The sequence below is a fragment of the Phaseolus vulgaris genome, chromosome 2 (assembly GCF_000499845.2).
Source record: "Phaseolus vulgaris cultivar G19833 chromosome 2, P. vulgaris v2.0, whole genome shotgun sequence".
Lineage (NCBI taxonomy): Eukaryota > Viridiplantae > Streptophyta > Magnoliopsida > Fabales > Fabaceae > Phaseolus > Phaseolus vulgaris.
Genome location: NC_023758.2, coordinates 26,146,657 through 26,170,867, shown reverse-complemented (window position 1 = coordinate 26,170,867; position 24,211 = coordinate 26,146,657). Strand labels below are relative to the sequence as shown.

The 24,211-nt window shown below is 41.8% G+C and overlaps 1 long non-coding RNA gene across 1 annotated transcript; it reads right to left on the bottom strand.

Moving 5' to 3' along the window:
* Positions 1–23,207: 23,207 nt before the first annotated feature.
* Positions 23,208–24,207, bottom strand: LOC137811106 (uncharacterized). Its single transcript, XR_011081031.1, has 2 exons — positions 23,966–24,207; positions 23,208–23,475 (listed from the first exon to the last, which is right to left on the bottom strand). It is a non-coding gene; the product is annotated as an uncharacterized lncRNA (long non-coding RNA).
* Positions 24,208–24,211: the final 4 nt, after the last annotated feature.

Here is a 24,211-nt window from a genome sequence, read left to right as displayed (position 1 = left end):
TTAAAAGAGGATGTTCTGAAGGCTGTGAACGAGTTTGTAGATAGAGGCAGTTGGTCCAAGGGGTCAAATGCGTCTTTCATTTGTTTGGCTCCCAAGATTGACAACCCACAGCAGCTAAGCGACTTCAGACCTATCTCTCTCGTAATTTGTTTATACAAAACCTTTTGAAGAAGGTGATAAGTAAGTTGATTGATACTAGGCAATTTGCTTTCCTAGAAGGAAGGGGCTTACTGGATAGTGTCCTTGTGGCCAATGAGGCTTTAGAGGAAGTAAGTTGGGAGTTTTTATATTACATGCTTGGAAGGTTAGGCTTCTGTGAAAAATGGATCAGATGGATTAAATCCTGTTTGGAGTCTTCCTCTATGTCGGTGCTTGTAAATGAGAGTCCTACTTCATAGTTTTACTCGAAGAGGGGTTTAAATCTGTTTGCAATTTGAAAGTCATTTTGCACTGTTTTGAATTAGCCTCTGGTTTGAAGGTCAATTTTTCGAAGAGTAGAATTGAAAGGGTGGGGGTTGACCACACTGTGATTAAGCAGTTTGCTGCAATCCTTAATTGAGAAGTGATGAAAAATGCTTTCAAATATTTGGGGTTGCTTGTGGGGGAGAGCCACAAGAGAGTCTTGTTTTGGGACGGTGTGCTAGAAAGTTAAGAGTAGGTTAGGAAGATGGAAAGGTAGATTTCTCATTAAGTCGGTTCTTTCTTTTATCCCATTTTTCTATATATCTATGTATAAGTTGCCTTTTGTTGTGCTAAAGGAGATTGAAAAAATTCAAAGAAGGTTTTTGTGGGGTTGGGGTTCAAAAGGAAGGAAAATAGCGTAGGTTTCGTGGAAAAAGGCTTGCGAGCCTAGAGAAGTTGGCGGCCTTGGTATTTTGAACTTGAGGCTTTTCAATGTGGCTCTGTTGGGAAAATGGATTTGGCATCTGGAGACCGAAAACGGTGGTTTGTGGAAGAAAATTCTCGACTCTAAATACAGAGGTTGGAGAATCTTGCAAGAATAAAGGAGTAATGCTAAGGATTCCAACTGGTGGAGATATTTGAAGGGGGTTTGGGGGTGATGACTTTTTACGGCAAGTGCACCACGTTTGTCAGAAGTAATAATTGTCCCTAAGGACGGATATCGATCCCACAAGGAATAATGAATTATCAAGTACAATAATCGCTAAATATAGAACAAAACAATTAAAAGTGTATTGAAAGTGGTTGTGTTGGCAATGATCAATAAGAAAACAGACAAAGAATTAGTTGTTTCAATTGGAAAAATAGGGATTAGGTTTCATCTCTCTCACTCTCATGTATTTTGATTAGCATGTCAATATTAAGTTCTTTAATTGAAATTGATGCCGTATAAAAGTCATTTATATCGATTCTTCGCATATAAAATCCTTAAGAATGTTCCCTAACTATTGATCCCTCGCATAATTATAAGAACAACTTAGAACGAAACTCAGATGTTAATAGCAATTAACATTTCAAGTCTATTCCCAACACTCAAATATGTTAAGTATTGTTGTTTAGGTCCAAACACTAAAAATACCTCCCAGACAGATTTAAGATTCTCAATTTGTCACGAAAAATTAAAGTAAAACAACAATACCAATAATCAATCAAGAACTGAATATTAATATATAAGATATCACCTCAATACATAAGAGTTTGAGCAGATTACTCTCAATCCCAAAGGGTAGAATTAGCCACGCATACTTCCTTTCATTCTCCCAAGTGGGTTACAATTCACTCTATGGTGTTTTCCACTCAATCTGGCACATTAGGGTTGAGCATCTGCCCTTTATTTATCCTAGTTTTATAGAGTTAGGTTGTTTCCTGTGTCGCGCTAATGGGCTAAATGATAAAACATAAAAAATGCTCAATCTTTCTTTGCATCTTTTTCCATTCTGGGACCTTCCATCTTTATCTTTTTAACTCAAATCATTCATCTTTAATCCAAATCTTCAATCTTCCCTATAAATCTGCAATTAACACCAAATTTGGAAATAAAATACTCTTATTCAAATAAATATCATAAAAAATATAAAAAGGTATAAATTCATAAATTAGGGATTATTTTATATGTAAATTAGCAATAAATTCTCATAAGTGCCTATATTTTAATATGAAATATTACTGAAATTAGGCACTTATCAGGGGATGGAGGAATGGGGTAGAACCTTTGAGAACTGTTGTGAGTGGAGGGTGGGAAATGGGAACGATGTCTTGTTCTGGAAAGATGTTTGGGTGGGCAACGAAGATTTGAAAAGTAAATTCCCAATACTGTATTCTTCATGTGGTAATAAAGAATGTAATTTAGAGTCTTGCGGGGAGTGGGTTAACGATAGTTGGGAGTGGAAGTTAGTCTGGAGGAGAGGTCTCTGTTTGATTGGGCAAATAGTCAGGAAGTCCAGTTGTTACAAGAGGTGCATGGAAAGGCCCCGGTCTTGAGTATTGAAGATAGTCGGGTTTGGAAGGTAGGTAAGGATAGTGGGTTTTCGGTAAAGTCTACCTATGTTAAATTAAGAGGCCCCTACGAGGGAGATAGTCTAGTTGTCTCCCTCTGAAAGACTTATGCTTTGCCTTCAGCCCAATTTTCTGCTTGGAGGGTGTTGATTAATTCGGTCGCTACAAAAGTTAACTTGGAACGGCGTAGGGTTTCGGTTGATAGCAACCTCTGTAATTTTTGCAGGATGGAAGTGAAGTCGACAAATCATCTATTTTTTGAATGCGGGATTGCTTGGCTTGTGTGGAAACAGTGTTTTACATGGATGGGGATTACGTCGGTTGATCATGTTGATTCAGTTTCTCACTTCTTGCAGTTTAATTTGTTAAATGTTTTTGCCCAGGTTAACGTTGTTTGGAGTAGCGTTTGGATTGTAGTAATTAATGAAATTTGGAAGCATAGGAATAAACATATTTTCCAAGGTGGAGTGATCGACCATTAAAAAATGTTCACCTTGGCTCAATTAAAGGTTGGGTCTTGGGTAACATCTAAATCCGATTCTGCTTGTTTTACTTATTCTGAGTGGTGCATTGATCATGTGCCTTGTATGTTTTCAATTAAGTGAGCTTTTGCGATGTTTATTCATTTGGCTAGGGTGTTTGTTGTTTTAAGTTTATAAAGATTAGGTTGATTAGAAGGGGTTCTCAGGGCATATTGTGTTATGGTTATGTATAAGGGTTGAGTCACACCTAAAGTGGTTCATATTTATTTTATTTATTTTTTCTTGCCGATAAAAAAAAACTAATACGAACATACTTCTTCTTGTACTTTTTTTATTTTCAGTCTTCTACTTCTTACATCCTCGGATTTTCATGTCTTTCGATCTCGACAGAAATACTTGTGTTTATACTTCAATATTTTAGTAAATAAAAATATAAAAATATGAAATATATAAAATATTTAAAATCTTAAGTAGACACAAATCTTAAATATTTAAACAGACCTGCAACGTTTATAAACGTGTCACTTTGACCATTATTGTTTAGCGAACAAATAGCCTTTGCCAATTGTTGAAATTTGCTCAGCAGTGAAGCCTTGTATCAGGTTTCCATCGGACTCTTTACTAGTGCCTTTTTTCCCATACATGATCTCTTATTTAGCGGATACAAATGAAGAGACTGTCAGAGCACTGCTTTGATACCATATATGAATATTATATAAGATGGTAAGATGGTAAGAAAAATAAAAATATATACAAGTATATGAAGACTTTCTCTTTCCAAATTACAAGCTAATTATGTATAATTACGTACAATAATTGTGTATAATTTAATAATTATTATTTTCTTAATATTATTATTATTATTATTCTATAATAAAAAAAACTTTCAACTTTTATGGAATTTTATTTTAGATAATAGAAACTAAAAAGTTAATAAATCCATAAATGAGAGTCAAAATTAACATTATTGACAAACTAGTATATCCATAGGGTCGTCGTTTGACCCGTGCGTAGAGCCTCATTAGTTCTATCAATATTATCTCCATTTCCTATAAAATAAAAAAATAATCTATCAAAGAAATACAAATAAACAAAGAAAAAAAAAGTATACAAAATTTCAAAAAAACCAAGAAAGAAAGTAAAAAAAGTATACAAAATCTTAAAGAAAGAAAAAGAAAAAAATATACGAAATCTCAAAGAAACAAAGAAAGAAAAATAAAAAATATGAATTCTTATCCGAGTAAGAACAACATCATTATCATGCATGAAGAATCCCGTAATACTCTAAAATAGGCTCTTCCATCGTAATGTAATGTTAAAAGCCGTTTTATGGGAGGAGAACGAACATATGTATTATCACAAAATATATATATCATACCCATTAACTAACTACAAACTAACTACTTTAACTAATAATGTATCTAACTACACCACAGTTAACACATATTTTAAGTATATTAATTAGACATAAAATATTCTAATTAATACTAATACGAACATACTTCTTGTACTTTTTTAATTTTCAGTCTTCTACTTCTTGTATTTTTGTATTCTTGTATTTTCATGTCTTTCGATCTCGACAGAAAAAATACCTGCGTTTATACTTCAATATTTTAGTAAATAAAAGAATATAAAATATTTAAAAAATTTAGTAGACACAAATCTTAAATATTTAAACGGACCTGCAACGTTTATAAACATTTATTTAGCGGATAAAAATGAATAGACCATATAAGATGGTAAGAAAAATAAAAATATCTTTATTCTCCTTGCGTGTATTTACATAACTCCGTGTACAGGAAATATATACAAGTGTATGGAAACTTTCTCTCTCCAAATTACAAGCTAATTATGTATAATTATGTACAATATCGTATAAAAATTACGTATAATTATAATTATTATTTTCTTAATATTATTATTATTATACAATAAAACTTTCAACTTTTATGAAATTTTATTTTAGATAATAGAAACTAAAACGTTAGTAAATCCATAATTAACAATATTGACAAAGTAGTCAATGTCCATAGAGTCGTCATTTGACCCGTATTTTCCTCCGAGTCTATTTTGCTTTCAAAGTCGCACTTTCTTTCAGCAAAGAATTTATTATGTAAATCATGGGAAATTAGTAGAGCCACCATTAGTTCTATCAATATTATCTCCATTTCTCATAAAATAAAAAAAGAAATTAATTGCATATAATTGCGTACAATAATGTAAAATAACATATAATAATTACGTATAATTTGATATTTATTATTTCCTTATTATTATTATTGTACAATAATAAACTTTCAACTTTTATATAATTTTATTTTAGATAATAGAAACTAAAAAGTTAATAAATCCATAAATGATAGCCAAAATTAACATTATTAACAAACTAGTCAATGTTCATAGGTCACCGTTTGACCCGGTACTTTATTTTAGTAAATAAAAATATATAAAATATTTTAAAAAAATCTTAAGTAGACACAAATCTTAAATATTTAAACATGTAGCGTTTATAAACGTGTCACTTTTATAATTATTGTTTAACGAGTAAATAGTATTTGTCAATTGTTGAATTTGCTCGGGGTGAAGTCTTGCACCAGGTTTCTATCGGACGCGTTATTTTGACAGTGGCTCTCGAAGTATTTGCTCACAAATTAAGGAATAACTAGGTTGGATTAGCAATTGATCATTTTCATTGGTTGTTACCTGCTACAAGAACATATCAAGGCTTTTGGTGGATTCAGAAATGTTTTCCCACATAAACATGGAATATCAAATACTCTTAGAATCCTCCTCATAGTCTATCATATATGTGCATTCATTATTCATTAAGTATAACATCAAAGAAAAAGAAAAAAAGTATAAGCATAGTAGTTGGTGAAGATTGAATCTGATAGTAAAATAAATTTTTTAGATAGTAGAGTTTGATAGCCGCCTAGACAAAATAACTTCATTAACTTCACTTGGTTGTCCTAAACATGTTTGCAAGTCCTCATGCAAAAATTAGTCTGGTCACTGTTACTAGTGTTTTTTTTGTCAAACATGATCTCTTATTTAGCGGATAAAAATGGAGAGACGGTTAGAGCACCATAGGTTGCTTTGATACAATATAAGAAATGTATTTACATTCAGATCACTCATGTAATCATGTACAGTAAATGTATACAAGTGTATTGAGACTTTCTCTCTCCAAATCACAAGCTAATTACGTAGGGATTCATTAATCATGGAATTTTATCATTATTAGATTAATTGAATATAATTGCGACAATAATGTACAATAATTACGTATAATTTGATAATTATTATTTTCTTAATATTATTATTATTATACAATAGTAAACTTTCAACTTTTATGTAAATTTTAGATAATAGAAACTAAAAGGTTAATAAATCCATAAATGATAGCCAAAATTAACATTATTAACAAACTAGTCAATGTTCATAGGGTCACCGTTTGACCCGGTACTTTATTTTAGTAAATAAAAATATATAAAATATTTAAACATGCAGCGTTTATAAACGTGTCACTTTTATAATTATTGTGTAGCGAGTAAATAGCTGTTGTCAATTGCTGAATTTGCTCGGAGTGGAGTCTTGCATCATGTTTCTATCGGACGCGTTATTTTGACAGTGGCTCCCGAAGTATTTGCTCACAAATAAAGGAATAATTAGGTTGGATTAGCAATTCATCTTTTTCATTGGTTGTTACCTGCTACAAGAACATATCAAGGCTTCTGGTGGATTCAGAAATTCATTCACACAGAAACACGGAATATCAAATACTCTTGGAATCCTCCTCCTTATAGTCTATCATATTTGTGCATTCATTATTCATTAAATATAAAGCATCATTGTTAACATCAAAGAAAAAGAAAACAAGTATAAGCATAGTAGTTGGTGATGATTGAATCTGATAGTAAAATAAATTTTTAGATAGTAGAGTTGATAGCAGCCTAGACAAAACAACTCCATTAACTTCACTTGGTTGTTCGATACATGTTTGTAAATCCTCATGGAAAAAATTAGTTTGATCACTGTTACGAGTGTTTTTTTTGTCAGACATGATTTCTTATTTAGCGGATAAAAATGGAGAGACGGTTAGATCATTATCGGTTGCTCTGATATAATATAAGAAATATATTTACATTCATATCACTAATGTAATCATGTACAGTAATTATATACAAGTGTATTGAGACTTTCTCTCTCCAAATTACAAGCTAATTATGTAGGAATTCATTAATCATGGGATTTTATCATTATTAGATTAATTAAATATAACTGCGTACAATAACGTGCAATAACTACGTATAATTTGATAATTTTTATTTTCTTAATATTATTATTATTATTATTATTGTACAATAATAAACTTTCAACTCTTATGTAATTTTATTTTAGATAATAGAAACTAAAAAGTTAATAAATTCATAAATGATAGTCAAAATTAACATTATTAACAAACTAGTCAATGTTCATAGCGTCACCGTTTGACCCGGTACTTTATTTTAGTAAATAAAAATATATAAAATATTTTAAAAAAATCTTAAGTAGACACAAATCTTAAATATTTAAACATGCAGCGTTTATAAACGTGTCACTTTTATAACTATTGTGTAGCGAGTAAATAGTCGTTGTCAATTGCTGAATTTGTTCGGGATGAAGTCTTGCACCAGGTTTCTATCAGACGCGTTATTTTGACAGTGTCTCCCGAAACATTTGCTCACAAATTAAGGAATAACTGGGTTGGATTAGCAATTCATCTTTTTCATTGGTGGTTACCTGCTACAAGAACATATCAGGGCTTCTAGTGGATTCAGAAATTCTTTCACACATAAACATGGAATATCAAATACTCTTGGAATCCTCCTCCTCAAAGTCTATCCTATTTGTGGATTCATTATTCATTAAGTATAAAGCATCATTGTTAACATCAAAGAAAAAGAAAAAAGTATAAGCATAGTGGTTGGTGATGATTGAATCTAATAGTAAATTAAATTTTTAGATAGTAGAGTTTGATAGCAGCCTAGATAAAACAACTCCATTAACTTCACTTGGTTGTCCTAAACATGTTTGCAAATCCTCATGCAAAAATTAGAAAATTAGTCTTATCACTGTTACTAGTGTTGTTTTTGTCAGACATGATCTCTTATTTAGCGGATAAAAAGTGGAGAGACGGTTAGAGCACCATCGGTTGCTCTGATATAATATAAGAAATGTATTTACATTCATATTACTCATGTAATCATGTACAGCAAATATATACAAGTGTATTGAGACTTTCTCTCTCCACATTACAAGCTAATTATGTAGGGATTCATTAATCATGGAATTTTATCATTATAATTGCGTACAATAATGTACAATAATTACGTATAATTTGATAATTATTATTTTCTTAATATTATTATTATTATTATACAATAATAAACTTTCAACTTTTATGTAAATTTTAGATAATAGAAACTAAAGAGTTAATAAATCCATAAATGATAGCCAAAATTAACATTATTAACAAACTAGTTGTACCGGTACTGGGCGAGGCCGGGACCCACCTGCCTGCCCGACGCCCAGTCAAGCCTGACCGAGAGACTGAGAAGTCAAGATCTTTGTATACTTGGCCGACAGACGAGTGGCCGAGACCTTTGCATACTTGGCCGACAGACGAGTGGCTGAGACCTTTGCATACTTGGCCGACAAACGAGTGGCTGAAACCTTTGTATACTTGGCCGACAGACGAGTGGCCGAGACCTTTGCATACTTGGCCGACAGACGAGTGGCTGAAACCTTTGCATACTTGGCCGACAAACGAGTGGCTGAAACCTTTGTATACTTGGCCGACAGACGAGTGGCCGAGACCTTTGCATACTTGGCCGACAGACGAGTGGCCAAGACCTTCGAAGACTTAACTGAGACTGTCGAAGACCACATTTATTTGGCCGATGGCCTACCCTCACCGTGAGAATTTGGCCGATGGCCGAACCCCATTACAATTAACGCTCAAACCGAGATCAGTAAAGCTAATCCATCATCAAGAATTAGGTAATGCAACCCTAAGCGGTATCCACCTCGATAAACGGGCCCAACAAGGTAGGCCCATTAGAATAATATAAATAGCACGCATTCCAAGGAGTAAGGTATGTCATTATTACTGTTCACCTACCTGAGAGCTAACCACCCGCTTTACTGACTTGAGCGTCGGAGTGCCTTCGCAGGTACCCCCACCATCCGGTGTTCCCCCGACGACCGAGTCCCGAGCGCCGAAGGATAAGCAGGAGGACGAGAAGAATCCCAGCTCATCACCCAGTCACCTGCCCGACCGAAGGAAGACGAAGAAGACTTCAATAGTTCTCTAGGTCCCATCTCCCTAGCACGAACAATTGGCGCCCACCGTGGGACCGAGGGAAACTAGCTGAAGGAAAAAGTAGATGGTTTCGACAAGAAGCATGGAAAGAATGACTGAAGCCGACCAAACAATGTTGCTGCTGTCTCTCCAGAGGGAGATGGCCGAGATGCGAAGAAAGGTCGAGGAGGCCGCTCAGAAAAATGAGCAAGAGCTGCAGGTTCTCCGCAGGGAGAACGAAGATATGAGAAAGAAGCTGGGGGAGGGAGGACCCTCTGTCATACCGACGAACGTGGTCGGCAAGTCCTACACTTCTCCCCCCAACCCGAATGTGGCCGAGGGGACGAGATGCCGACCCCCTCCCCGCGAGACTGAAACGGGCGACGAGTCGTGCCTAATCAGATCCACCCGGACGACCCTGACGGCCGACCCGAACCGCCGTCACCCCTTTACAAACAACATCATCGAAGTCCCACTTCCTGAGAAGTGGAAGGGTTTCAACCGAGACCGATACGACGGGTCGACCGACCCGGACGAGCATATGGACGCCTACACCACCCATATGAGTCTCTACACCTCGGACGACGCCGTCTTGTGCCGAGTGTTCCCCACATCCTTGAAGGGTGCAACCCTTAGTTGGTTCACCAAGCTCTCACCCAACTCCATAGATAGCTTTGCCACGCTCGTCGCAAAGTTCGAAACACAGTTCGCGACCAGTCGGCCGCACCATCTGACCTCAATCGCCCTGGTAGGCATCCGCCAGGAGAAGGGAGAGTCGCTGAGAACCTTCGTAGATAGGTTCAGTAAAGTGGCAATGAGCATCCGAAATCTGAGTCCGGATGTCGCCATGCACCACATGCTGACGGCCCTGCGCCCGGGGCCCTTTGCCGACAACCTATGCATGCAGTCGGCCGACAGCCTGGACGAGCTGAGAAAGAGAGCCGCTAAGTACATGCAGTTGGAGGAACTAAGAGAGTTCCGCAACCAGGCCCGTGCCGAGGCCGGCGGAGAGAGGAAGGAAGAAAAAGACCGACAGGCTCGGCCGATACAGAGAACGGACCGGCGCCGGGAAAACCGAGACCGACCGATCCGTTTCTCGAGGTATACACCCCTAACGGTCGAGCGGGGAAGGATTCTGGACGAAGCCCTTAACACTGAGCTGATCCCTCCCCCAAGGAAGGTGGCCAGCCCAAATAACGCCGACCGGAGGAAGCAGTGTCGGTACCACCAGAACACCGGACACTCAACCGACGAGTGTCAGGCCCTTAAGGACAAGATAGAGGAACTTATCCAGGCTGGGCATCTCCGCCGGTTCGTCAGGAATGGCCGAGACCCACCAGGCCGGGCGGATCCTCCCAGGCGGACGAGATCACCTCAGCGCGGCCGAGAAAACCAAAACAACAGAGGCGACCGACAACCCGCAAGGGCCGATCCCCCTCGAAGAGACGACCCCCCAGGGAGGCCGATAGGAGAGGTAACCGAGAGGTTATCAACACTATAGCCGGCGGCTTCGCCGGGGGAGGAAGCACGAACAACGCCCGAAAGAAGCACCTCCGGGCAGTACATCAGGTAAACGCTGTGGCGTTCTGACCGAGAATGCCACCCATCACATTCACGGACGATGACTTCAAGGGCGTAGACTACCGCCAGCAGGACGACCCGATGGTGATAGCGGTCGACATAGATCGATTCACCATAAGGAAGACCCTCGTAGACCAAGGAAGTTCGGTAGATATCCTCTACTGGAAAACTTTCAAGGCCATGAGAATGACCGAGGCCGAGATGATGCCATACGACGACCACGTGGTAGGATTCTCGGGCGAAAGGGTGGGTACCAAGGGGTATATCGACTTGTACACCACCTTCGGAGAGGGGAAGAACACCAGGACCATCAAAATCCGGTACCTGGTCATCGACGCCAACACCTCCTACAACATCCTCCTCGGCCGACCATCCATCAACCGGCTGATGGCCATAGTATCAACCCCTCATCTCGCAATGAAATTCCCTTCGAAGACAAGAGACATTCTCACAGTCCACGTGGACCAGAAAGAAGCACGGGAGTGCTACGCCGAGAGCCTCCGGGTGGAGCCTCTAAGGGCAGACACCTCTCCCCTTCGGGCGAGAAAGTCCTCCCGAAAGGACCGCTCCCCCAGGAAGGACCGGCCTAGGGAGACCCAGCCAACCGTGGCACTAGTAGACCTTGATCCCCGGGCAACCGAGGACAGACTAGAGGCAAGAGAGGAGCTGAGGAGAGTCCCCCTCCTCGACGAAGAGCACAGCACGGCTGTAGGGACAGCCTTGGCGGCGGCCGAGGCCGAGGTCATGCACGCCGCGCTAAAAAAGAATGTCGACATGTTCGCATGGACGCCGGCCGACATGCCGGGAGTAAGTCCGGATGTCATCACCCATCGGCTGTCCATATTTAAGGAAGCCCGTCCGATCTCCCAAAAGAAGAGGGACTTGGGCGACGAAAAACGACTCGCAGCGAAGGAGGAGGCCGGCAAGCTCCTGTCGGCCGGATTCCTAAGGGAGGCCCGATACACGACATGGCTGGCCAACGTCGTCATGGTTACCAAGCCTAACGGTAACTGGAGGATGTGCGTCGACTACAGAAACATCAACAGCGCATGCCCGAAGGACACCTACCCCCTCCCAAACATTGACCGACTGGTGGATGGGGCGGCCGGCCACAAAATTATGAGCTTCCTGGACGCTTACTCTGGCTATAACCAGATAAGCATGCACCCGCGGGACAAGGAGAAGACGGCCTTCATGACGGCCGATGCCAACTACTACTACGAGGTCATGCCGTTCGGCCTCAAGAACGCCGGGGCGACCTACCAGCGTCTCATGGACAAAATTTTCAAGGGTCTGATAGGCCGGGCGGTAGAAGTCTATGTGGACGACATAGTCGTGAAGTCCGACTCCTTCGAGCAACATCTGAAGGATCTGGACGAGGTCTTCAAGGCTCTAAGGGGAGTCAACATGAAACTCAACCCCAAAAAATGTACTTTCGGGGTAGAGGGAGGAAAGTTCCTAGGTTTCATGCTCACCCACCGAGGGATAGAGGCAAACCCCGACAAATGTCAGGCTATACTCAGCATGAGAAGCCCGAACACCGTGAAGGAGGTACAACAACTCCTTGGGCGGCTGACCGCCCTCTCTCGATTTGTCCCCCGTCTGGCCGAGAGGACGAGGCCGATCGTTCAGTTGCTCCGAAAAGGCAAAAAATTCATCTGGGACGACCAATGCGAGGAAATCTTCAAAAAATTTAAGGAGTTCCTCACATCCCCGGCCGTCATCCAGAAGCCGAGACCCGACATCCCAATCCTGGTATATCTAGCAGTCTCGGAAGAAGCAGTCAGCGCTGCCCTAGTGCAGGAAGCCGAGGGCGAGGAGCGACCCATATACTTTGTGAGCCGAACCCTCCACTCGGCCGAGACCCGATATCAGATGATAGAGAAGGTGGCTCTCGCACTCATCCTCACGGCAAGACGGATGCGCCCCTACTTCCAAAATCACTCCATAACTGTAAGAACCGACTACCCTATTTTTAAAATTTTATCTAAACCGGACCTTGCAGGGAGGATGATAGGATGGTCGGTCGAACTCTCCGAGTTCGACATACGTTATGAGCCGAGGGGCGCCATCAAATCTCAATGCTTGGCCGACTTCTCGGCCGAGCTGACACCACTGCCCACCCTCTCGGCCGGTTGGACTCTCTACGTGGACGGCTCCTCAAACAAAACAGCGTGTGGAGCGGGAGTTGTCCTGGAGGGGCCGGGCGACCTCCTCCTAGAACAAGCTCTCCAGTTCGGATTTCAGACGACCAACAACCAGGCTGAGTACGAGGCCTTGCTGGCCGGGCTAAACCTAGCCTACGACATGGGAGCGCGCGAGGTTACATGCAAAAGCGACTCCCAGGTAATGGTCGGCCAAGTCAATGGAGACTTTGAGGTTAAAGAACCTTTGCTGCAGCGATACTACCACGCGGCCAAAAACAGTATCGCCCGCTTCAGCAAAGCACCCTTGCAACACATACCGAGGGAGGACAACAAGAGGGCCGACATCCTGTCCAAGCTCTCGGTCACCAAAAAGAAGAGCCATCAGAGGTCGGTCATACAAATATGGCTAAGACACCCAAGTGTGACGGAGGCCGAGGCCGAGTGTCTAGCTGTAGAAGAAGAAGAGGCTGAGGCCGACAGTTGGATGACACCCGTCATCCGATACCTGACGGACGGCACGTGCTCGGCCGACCAAGAGAAGGCGATGAAGCAACAATGCGCCCGGTACACCTTGATCAACGAAGATTTGTATCGGAGAGGCTACTCAACCCCCTGCTAAAATGCATAACCAGCAAAAGGGCCGAGTACATCCTGGCCGAGATCCATGAAGGAGTCTGCGGAAATCACGCCGGGGCGAGGACTATGGCCGCCAAGGTCTTGAGAGCCGGCTACTACAGGCCGACCGTACAGGGCGACTGTGCCGAATACGTAAAGAAATGTGCCAAGTGCCAAGAATTCGGCCCCCTCCTCCACACCAGGCCGGAAGAACTGCACAGCATCATCTCCCCATGGCCGTTCGTCATGTGGGGGATGGACATTATCGGTCCATTCTCTCCAGGGAAAGGGCAGACCAAATTCCTCCTGGTGGGAGTCGACTACTTCACAAAATGGATCGAGGCCGACCCTCTCGCCTCCATCTCAGCGAAGAATGTACAAAACTTCGTATGGAGGAGCATTGTCTGCCGATTCGGCGTCCCACACACAATAGTGACTGACAATGGCCGACAGTTCATCGACCGAGGCCTACAGTCCTTCTATGACGACCTGGGCATCAAGTCCATCACGGCCTCGGTAGAACACCCACAAACAAATGGGCAGGCCGAGGCCGCCAACAAGGTCATACTCAACGAGCTGAAGAAGCGGCTGGGCAAGGCAAAAGGACGATGGACCGAGGAACTAATCGAGGTACTTTGGGCGTACAGGTGCACTCCCCAAACTACCACACAGGAAACGCCCTACAGCCTGACATACGGAACCGAGGCCATGATCCTGGTAGAGGTGGCCGAGCCCACCATACGACGGCAGATGTTCGATCTCACCCTAAACGAGGAAAGCCTAGCGGTCAACCTCGACCTGGTAAGTGAGCTTCGTGACAAAAGCAAGATTCGGGAGGCTGCCTGCAAAGCCCGGGCGTCCAGACGGTACAACACCAAAGTCCAGCCTAGAGGTTTCCAGAAGGGCGATCTTGCCTGGAGAATGCGCAGCGATGCAAGAAAAAACGAAGGGAAGTTCTCATCCAACTGGGAGGGGCCTTTCCGAGTCTGAGAAGTCGCACAAGGAGGAGCCTATCATCTAGAATGGCTTTCAGGAAAAATTGTACCGAGGACGTGGAATGCCACGCACCTCAAATTCTATTACAGCTAAAATCAATAAAATCACGCACTCTTTCCTCACCCAATCAGGGAGGTTTTAACGAGGCGTTTTCATCAAAAGTGTTGGAAATATTCTACCGAGAGTACCGGCCGACTGCCCACTTGCTCGATTAACATCGCAAGTGCCGGCCTACCGACTGCCCACTTGCTCGATTAACATCGCGAGTGCCGGCCCACCGACTGCCCACTTGCTCGATTAACATCGCAAGTGCCGGCCTGCCGACTGCCCACTTGCCCGACTAACATCGCGAGTGCCGGCATACCGATCGCCCACTCGCTCGATTAACATCGCGAGTGCCGGCCAACTGATCGCCCACTCGCTCGATTAACATCGCAAGTGTTGGCCGCTCAAAGTTTAAGGGTCGCAATTAATGGCCGATCGCCCACATTTTACTTGCTCGAGTTTAACACTCGCAACTAATGGCCGATCGCCTATATTTTACGCGCTTGAATGCAATATTCGCAATTAATGGCCGATCGCCCAAATTTTACTTGCTCGAGTTTAACACTCGCAACTAATGGCCGATCGCCCACATTTTACTTGCTCGAGTTTAACACTCGCAACTAATGGCCGATCGCCCATATTTTACGCGCTCGAATACAATATTCGCAATTAATGGCCGATCGCCCACATTTTACTTGCTCGGGTTTAACATTTGCAACTAATGGCCGATCGCCCATATTTTCCGCGCTCGAATACAATATTCGCAATTAATGGCCGATCGCCCAAATTTTACTTGCTCGAGTTTAACACTCGCAACTAATGGCCGATCGCCCATATTTTACGCGCTCGAATGCAATATTCGCAATTAATGGCCAATCGCCCAAATTTTACTTGCTCGAGTTTAACACTCGCAACTAATGGCCGATCGCCCATATTTTCCGCGCTCGAATACAATATTCGCAATTAATGGCCGATCGCCCACATTTTACTTGCTCGAGTTTAACACTCGCAACTAATGGCCGATCGCCCACATTTTACTTGCTCGAGTTTAACACTCGCAATTAATGGCCGATCGCCCACATTTTACTTGCTCGAGTTTAACACTCGCAATTAATGGCCGATCGCCCACATTTTACTTGCTCGGGTTTAAAATTCGCAACTAATGGCCGATCGCCCATATTTTCCGCGCTCGAATACAATATTCGCAGTTAATGGCCGATCGCCCACATTTTACTTGCTCGGGTTTAACACTCGCAACTAATGGCCGACCGCCAGATTTTACTTGTTCGAATTCACACAATCGCGTTTATGGCCGATCGCCCGAACCAGTGGGAGATCGATTGTTTAACTTGTCAATTATTGATACAAAATGATAAAGAAAGAAACTACCTTGAAATAAGAAGGCCACGCCCCGGCCCAAAGGTATAAGCCTAGTCCTGCACCTCAACGCACTCACCCTCCTCGGCCTCAGCCTCCCTACCTTGAACATCAGCCTCCCCTCCTTCGGTCCCGGCCGGTTCAACCCCTCGAGCAGTCAAGGCCGCCACTTCAGCACTCGGCATGATCCGACCCTGATAGACTTCACAATCAAGGTCGAACTCCCCAGCAGCCGGCGGCCCTCCATATAGCACGTGCGCTTGACGCACGGCTCTTTCAAAGCACTGCTTCAGTAACTCCTCGGCCTCGTCGTAATTTTCGTCGAGTTCAGCTTCGACTTTGGCCTTGGCAGTTTGGAGGGCAAGTACCTCAGCGGCCGACTCAGCAAGCTTTCTGTCAGCCCATTCCTTCAACTGGGCGACCTCAGCAGCCGCCCTCCTCTTTTCAGCCTCAAGCTGCCGCTTGGCCTCGGCAGCCTCATTCTGAGCCAGCTTCCTGTCGGCCGACTCCTTGGCAATCTTGGTTGTCAAGTCAGCGTTAGCAGCCAGAGATTGATCCAAGGATTGGGTGGCCTCCGAGAGCTGGTGCTCCAAATGTGACACGGTCTCCACGTGTCAGTCTTGCCCCTGGAGACCGTGCTGGAAAAGCACAACCGAGCGGCACACGAGCTCGAGGCCACTCCTGAAGAGCTCTGTCGGGGCGACACCTTATAGAGACTCCCGAGACTCGTCGGGGAGCGCCACACGAACCCTTCGTGTGAACTGATGGCCGCGCCCCAAGAGGTCGAAGGGGGTCGGCCCAGATGAGCCCGGGCGGGAGCGCGGAGAGAGCTGCGCCACTTCGGCCGCCTCTCGACGAGGAGGAGGCGGGATCGGCATCGAGCCGGGCGATCGGACGGTAGTTGCCACGTTACTACCCTCCCTCGGCCTCTTTTTGGACTTTTGGGAAGGACCAGCCCGCTCCCTGGTTGAGGCCGCCACCTCACTGACCAGAGGCATCACCTCCAAGCTGCGGCGACCCTTGCGCTCGGCCGCTTTCTGTCGGTGTTTATCAAGCACACCAACAGCACTTGGCCGCTCGTTCACCATGGTCTCTGCAAAAAGAAAACACAAGTTAATAAAGGCCGAACGATGAAAGATGACGACCAACGGACCGACTAAATTCCAAAACAAAAACCCATACCCCGAACGGCCGCCCAACGCCCAGGCTTGGCATAAGCCTTGACCAGCGTCCGACATGGGAGCCTCCTCGGGAGGGCGTCAAAGAGCGAAAGAATTTCCATCTCATCGGCACCCTCTGTCGGCCTCGGCCATTCTTTGAAGTCGCAGGGCTTGCGAGTCCAGTAGAGAGGGAACCTCGATCTACCGGACTCGTCAAAAAATATGGCTGTCGCCTCCGACCGAATGATGACTTTAACGAAACGCTCCTTAAATCTTTTGTAGGAGCCGGCAAATAGGTCGAACAAAACGCTACCCGTCCGCCCAACCAGTGAATGCCACGAAGCCTTCTTGGCAGGGTGAGAGGCGTAGTGACAAAGAAAACAAGAGGGAGAAGGATGAAGGCGCATTACGTCGCACAACAGGCGGAAGGCCTGAAGGGACGCCCAGGTATTTGGATGAACCTGGGTAGGCGCCACGTTGAGCGCTCGAAGAACGCCCATCGTAAACGTGTCAAAAGGCAAAGACACGTTGAGGTCAGAAAAGAAACAAGTGTACATATAAAAGAAAGGGGGACCATCTCCCGGTCGCCCCATACACACTCTCTCAGTTGGCCCACAAGGAACAACATCGAAATAACTAGAGTGGCCGCCCGGCTTCAAAACTGGGTTCTTAACAAAGAACTCGGTCACGCACTCCGCAGTACTATATGTGGAAGATTTCTCAACCACGTTAGGATCCACCCAGCTAAAATCCATTAGCGGTATGGCCGAGGGAGGAGAGTCCGACCGGTCACACGCAACCGCCGGATCATCCTCCCTCACAACTTCCACCTGGGACGACCCCTCGGCCAACCCAACGGACTGGGAGCCGGTGGAAGAAGAAGAAGAAGAAGAAGAAGATGAAGAGGAAGATTGTTCGATAGGAGAAATCGAACGGCCAGCGGAACACATTGGACAGGCGGAGGGAGAAGATGTTCGACCAGATGAAGAGGATGTAGGCCGAGACCGGCTCGACATGACTAACCTTTTTGGGAAATGAAGTATGGACGAAGGATCACTCGGCTATCAGAGCTATGGACGAAGGATCACTCGGCTATCAGTTCGCTCCAATAAAAGTTATAAGAACGCGACGCTGTGGTGGACCCCTATATATAGGGCCCATGGGCCTCGGAATTCGAAACGTCGCATCAATCTCAACCGTTAGATCTAAGCGATCTAACGGTTCACAAATTCCCCCGCCCAAAAAACCCCCTCATCAATGCGCGTCACGTCGCGCCGTCTGAGGTCATGTCACGCCGCTTAGTCAAATCACACCTCGAAAAACGAAACAACCGCACGACCAAGGGAGCCCAACCGACTCCCATCATCAAAGACTCATCGGACATATCTAAAACATCTGCCCTTGAGCCTGGGGGGCAAGTGTACCGGTACTGGGCGAGGCCGGGACCCACCTGCCTGCCCGACGCCCAGTCAAGCCTGACCGAGAGACTGAGAAGTCAAGATCTTTGTATACTTGGCCGACAGACGAGTGGCCGAGACCTTTGCATACTTGGCCGACAGACGAGTGGCTGAGACCTTTGCATACTTGGCCGACAAACGAGTGGCTGAAACCTTTGTATACTTGGCCGACAGACGAGTGGCCGAGACCTTTGCATACTTGGCCGACAGACGAGTGGCCAAGACCTTCGAAGACTTAACTGAGACTGTCGAAGACCACATTTATTTGGCCGATGGCCTACCCTCACCGTGAGAATTTGGCCGATGGCCGAACCCCATTACAATTAACGCTCAAACCGAGATCAGTAAAGCTAATCCATCATCAAGAATTAGGTAATGCAACCCTAAGCGGTATCCACCTCGATAAACGGGCCCAACAAGGTAGGCCCATTAGAATAATATAAATAGCACGCATTCCAAGGAGTAAGGTATGTCATTATTACTGTTCACCTACCTGAGAGCTAACCACCCGCTTTACTGACTTGAGCGTCGGAGTGCCTTCGCAGGTACCCCCACCATCCGGTGTTCCCCCGACGACCGAGTCCCGAGCGCCGAAGGATAAGCAGGAGGACGAGAAGAATCCCAGCTCATCACCCAGTCACCTGCCCGACCGAAGGAAGACGAAGAAGACTTCAATAGTTCTCTAGGTCCCATCTCCCTAGCACGAACACTAGTCAATGTTCATAGGGTCACCGTTTGACCCGGTACTTTATTTTAGTAAATAAAAATATATAAAATATTTTAAAAAATCTTAAGTAGACACAAATCTTAAGTATTTAAACATGCAGCGTTTATAAACGTGTCACTTTTATAATTATTGTTTAGTGAGTAAATAGCATTTGTCAATTGTTGAATTTGCTCGGGGTGAAGTCTTGCTCACAAATTAAGGAATAACTGGGTTGGATTAGCAATTGATCTTTTTCATTGGTTGTTATCTGCTACAAGAACATATCAGGGCTTCTAGTGGATTCAGAAATTCTTTTACCCAGAAACATGGAATATCAAATACTCTTGGAATCCCCTCCTCATAGTCTATCATATTTGTGGCATTCGTTATTCATTAAGTATAAAGCATCATTGTTAACATCAAAGAAAAAGAAAAAAATATAAGCATAGTAGTTGGTGATGATTGAATCTGATAGTAAAATAAATTTTTAGATAGTAGAGTTGGATAGCAGCCTAGACAAAACAACTCCATTAACTTCATTTGGTTGTCCTAAACATGTTTGCAAATTCTCATGCAAAAATTAGTCTGATCATGTAGTTTTTAGCTAGATGCTTTGAAGGTTGCAATGTGTCTTAGATGATCTTGTACTTTAGGTTTGTGTGTATTCAAGGTTGCTTTTTGCTACATGACCCATCCTAGATGCCAAATCAAGGTAGTAAGATCAAGCACATAATGAGGTTAAATGGTTTTGGAAAAGTTTTTTAAAGTTTTCTTAAAAGTTTGATTCAGTACAAAAATAAATCTGGTTTACTTGAGAAACAATAGGTTTATTTTTGCTCTGTTGAAAGACTTTTCGAAATTCAGTTAGGGCACCAAAGGTAAAGCTCAGTCTGTTATTTCAGTTAAGCTGAGCTGGCAGTTTTGTTAACATTTAACCTGTTGTTTTTAGAATCAATCTGTTGTTTTTAAAACTGCTCTGAAACTGTTTTTTGAAAAGTGGTTAGAAACTGTTCTCTATAAAATAAAATGCTCTGCTAACATAAAAGTGTGCTGAGAAATCACAGTTTGAACGGAGATAAAACATTTCTTGTGTGAGAAAGAGAATTGAAAAGGTTTTGCAAAGGTTTTTCAATAGAAAAATAGATGTGTGTTTGTTCTTGAAGAACCTTGTGTTGGATGAAGGTGTTGGTACTGTCTTGGAGCAAATAGAACAACTAGTTTATGTTCTTGCAACACAATTTCAGGTGTAATCTTTCCCTTATTCGTTCTTGTAATAGGTGTAAGTGTTAGTCACTCTTGATAAGATTTCTTGGAGTGCAAGGTGTGCTGAAATAGTGTTTTTCAGCCTTGTTTGTTGAAGTTCTTGTAGGGTTCAAAAACTGTTGTGTATGTTGTAATTGATTGTATCTGTTTTAGTGGATTCCACCTTGGAGTAAGGTGAACTGGACGTAGCTCTTGATGAGTGAATCAGTATAAAAATTCTCTTGTGTTTCTCTTCCCATCCCTGCACTTATTTATAAGTTTTTCACATAATCTGTCAAGAAAGGAATCTGTTCTTTTGAATCTAAATCTGTTAACTCTGGACCTGATAAAATCTGCCATTCTAGCTTGTTAATCAATCTTCTAAACATAAATCAAGCTGCTGTGTGAATCTGTAATATGGCTAAAGTGTGAATTGTTTTCCTTGACTGAATTGTGGCATTCATTCATTCTCCTAGATGCTTTGTGTTAAGTAAAATTGATTAATCTTGTGATATAATCTGCAACTTTGTAAGCTGTAAAAGTTAATCAATTTGTTTCTGCTATTCTTGTTGGTTGATCTAAACCTTGTTGATCAAGTTCTGTTTGTGCTAAAGTCATTTGGAAAAACAATCTGTTTCATTTAAAATCTATATGTTCTTTTCATCTCTGTTACATTGTAAATCAGTTTCTTTTGCGAAAATTTGATAAGCTCAATTCACCCCTCCCCTCTTGAACTTAGACACTGTTTAACTCTAACAAGATATACGTAGTAAATTAAAAGGCATAATATAGCATACATTTATTTCAATCAACTCTACCTATGTTTAGGTAAGGCAGGGTAGAGGAGGGGAATTTTCTCCTGAGCACAGTAAGTTGTGGAGGTGTAAAGCCTTGCCTTCTGCTTTGTTCACTGCTTGGAGGGTGGTGGAGAATAGGATTGCCTCAAGGGTTAATTTGGTAAGGCGTGGAGTGGTGGTGGAAAATTCCTTGTGTTGTTTGTGCGGGGAGGAGGAGGAGTTGTCATGTCACTTGTTCTTTGTTTGCAGGTTTGTTTGGCGTATCTGGTGTTTGTGCTTTGAGTGGCTTGGAGTGTCGTTTGTTTTTCACAAGGACCCTAAGTCAAATTATGCACAATTCAGGATGAGTCAGACTTCTGTTTCGGTTAATGACATTTTGGGTTCAATTTGGATTGGCATTGTGAGCAAAATTTGGAATATTAGGAACTCGGTCATCTTTAATAGTGGAGTGGAAAATGTGTCTGAGGTGTTCGCTTCGATGCAAGTTAAGGTATGGTCTTGGATTCATGCAAAATCTCGTTTTTCTTATTTCCCGTATTCTAGTTGGGTTTTAAATCCTTTGGATTTTATGAGGTTGATTATGTGATGTTGGATAGTGTTGGTTTGGTAGCCCATTTGACAAACTGGTAGGGAAACATTCTAATAAGAATTATTGTCAGATATTTATGTATAAGGATTGGATCACCCCTGAAGTGATTCCTATTTATTTATTTATTTTATTGTTGATAAAAAAAAACATACATTTATTTTAAACAGATTGATTTGAACATGTAAAGTTTTTACTTCTTACATTCTAGTGCTTTCTATTTGTTCTTTTCTATGCTTTCTATTTGTACTTTTATGGATTCTGAGAAATGGTAAAGATACTCTTTTGTGTTCTTAACTTATTTTCATTCTCACTTAGATTTTTTATCATTATAAGAGCATTGCGTAACTATTTTTGTCATCTTCCTCTATATTCACCACCATTGTATTCTATTAAGTATTTCAAGTTTTTATCATTATATTTTGAGGTTCTTTTATTTGTCGATTCATCAAGAAGACTCTGTAATGAGTGGTGAGTAAAGTTTTTAGATTATACCATTCAAAAATATATTACAATTAAAAATTCGAAAAAAGTTATGAGAGTAGGAACAATGAGTTAATGTTTGTGTCATGAGAAGTAACATAAGAAGCAAGAAATTTCATTTAAAAATTATAAATAACCTTCTTCTAAAAATCATTACAGAGTGTACCCATATTTGATTAGTCGCTTCTATGCTTCCATGACACCAACCATCAGGAACAAGTACAAACCCTAAACTCCACCTTGTTGTCTCTTCTCATCAATTACAATTGCCTGACCTCATATTTATTCATTTTATTTTTAAGAAAACAACTGCTATGTTAACCTTTTAAAAGCCTGAAAATGACACAGTTTTATAAATTATGCATAAATTAAAATGAAACCATAATATTTTTTAACAATTTTACTATTAATTTGGTAAAAATAGTAATATTGTTACATTCCAAAAAAAATAAAAACTCAAATGCTTTTTTAATAGTTATAGCAAATAAAATAATAATGATACTAAAAATATGCATACTTGTTTTAGGAAGTGCATTATATATCTTTCAAACAACTCTACTTGAATATATTATATTTTATTTTAAGAGTGAATGTAAATATATTTTATTTCTCACTAAATTTGTAGACCCAAACTTTCTGTCCAAGTGCTCTAATTTTATTTTTCTTTTGCCATCTTTCATTTAATTATTTAATTTGAAAAGATATGTTAAATAGTATATTTTATTTTCCTAAATTTAAAAATATATATTTTTCTTCTTTTTGAATTGAATCAATAGTTTTCTTGTCTCTTTACCAGATACTTAAAAGTACAAGAATCCACTATTCTTACATGCAACAAATATCAATAGGTCATTTACATAACACATGTCAATAGTGCTTGATCATAACGGTCATGGTATTGCGTCACACCATTTAAAGCCACAGAAAATAATGAGCATTGCCATGGCAGTATGGCAATGCAACAGTCACGATCACTGCAGTGGTAATCCGATCCAATCTCACTGCAGTAAACATCATTATCACTGAGTTTGGTTGATGGTGGAGAAGGAGGGGCAGATTTGCAGAGAAAGAGATTTGTGGAGTTTTGGATGGTTCAATGATGAATAAATAAATATCTAAAGAAAGAGGGGGAATACCTTGCAAATATAGGAAAGAAATGTTCTGAATAGCTTATGTTTCAAGTATACTTATAAAATAATATATACTTTTTTAAGTACGTTTGTACCCATAATTCATTATGAGACCCATAAATAATGTAGACATTCTTTTATAATAATAATAATAATAAAATAATTAAAAAATAATCTTTTACTTTTTACTGTTGTTTTTCCATCAAACAGCTTTTCTTTTAACTTATTTCCTACTTCTCTGTCCTCTCTCTCCTCCCTTTTCTTCCTTTTCCTCAAATTTTTATCATCTCTACCAAACTGCAGACACAGTTTTTTATCCCCTAACTTTGAAGGGAAAGGTTCAAAGCATATTCATACTCACCTCTGCAACATGCTCTGCTCAGTTCTCTCTGTATTGTCTCTGGACAATACCCAGTCAAACATCTATTCTGGCATTTTCCAGCAAAGCCAAGATTTCTATAACATGCTCTCTGCTCTCTATCCTTGACTTCTATTATTGATAGAAGGGTTGAACTTAAATTCTGATTTTCATTCAGTGATTTCAAATGTATGTAAGGATGCATTTTTTTTCAGCATTTACATACACAGTATAAATTATGTCATCTGC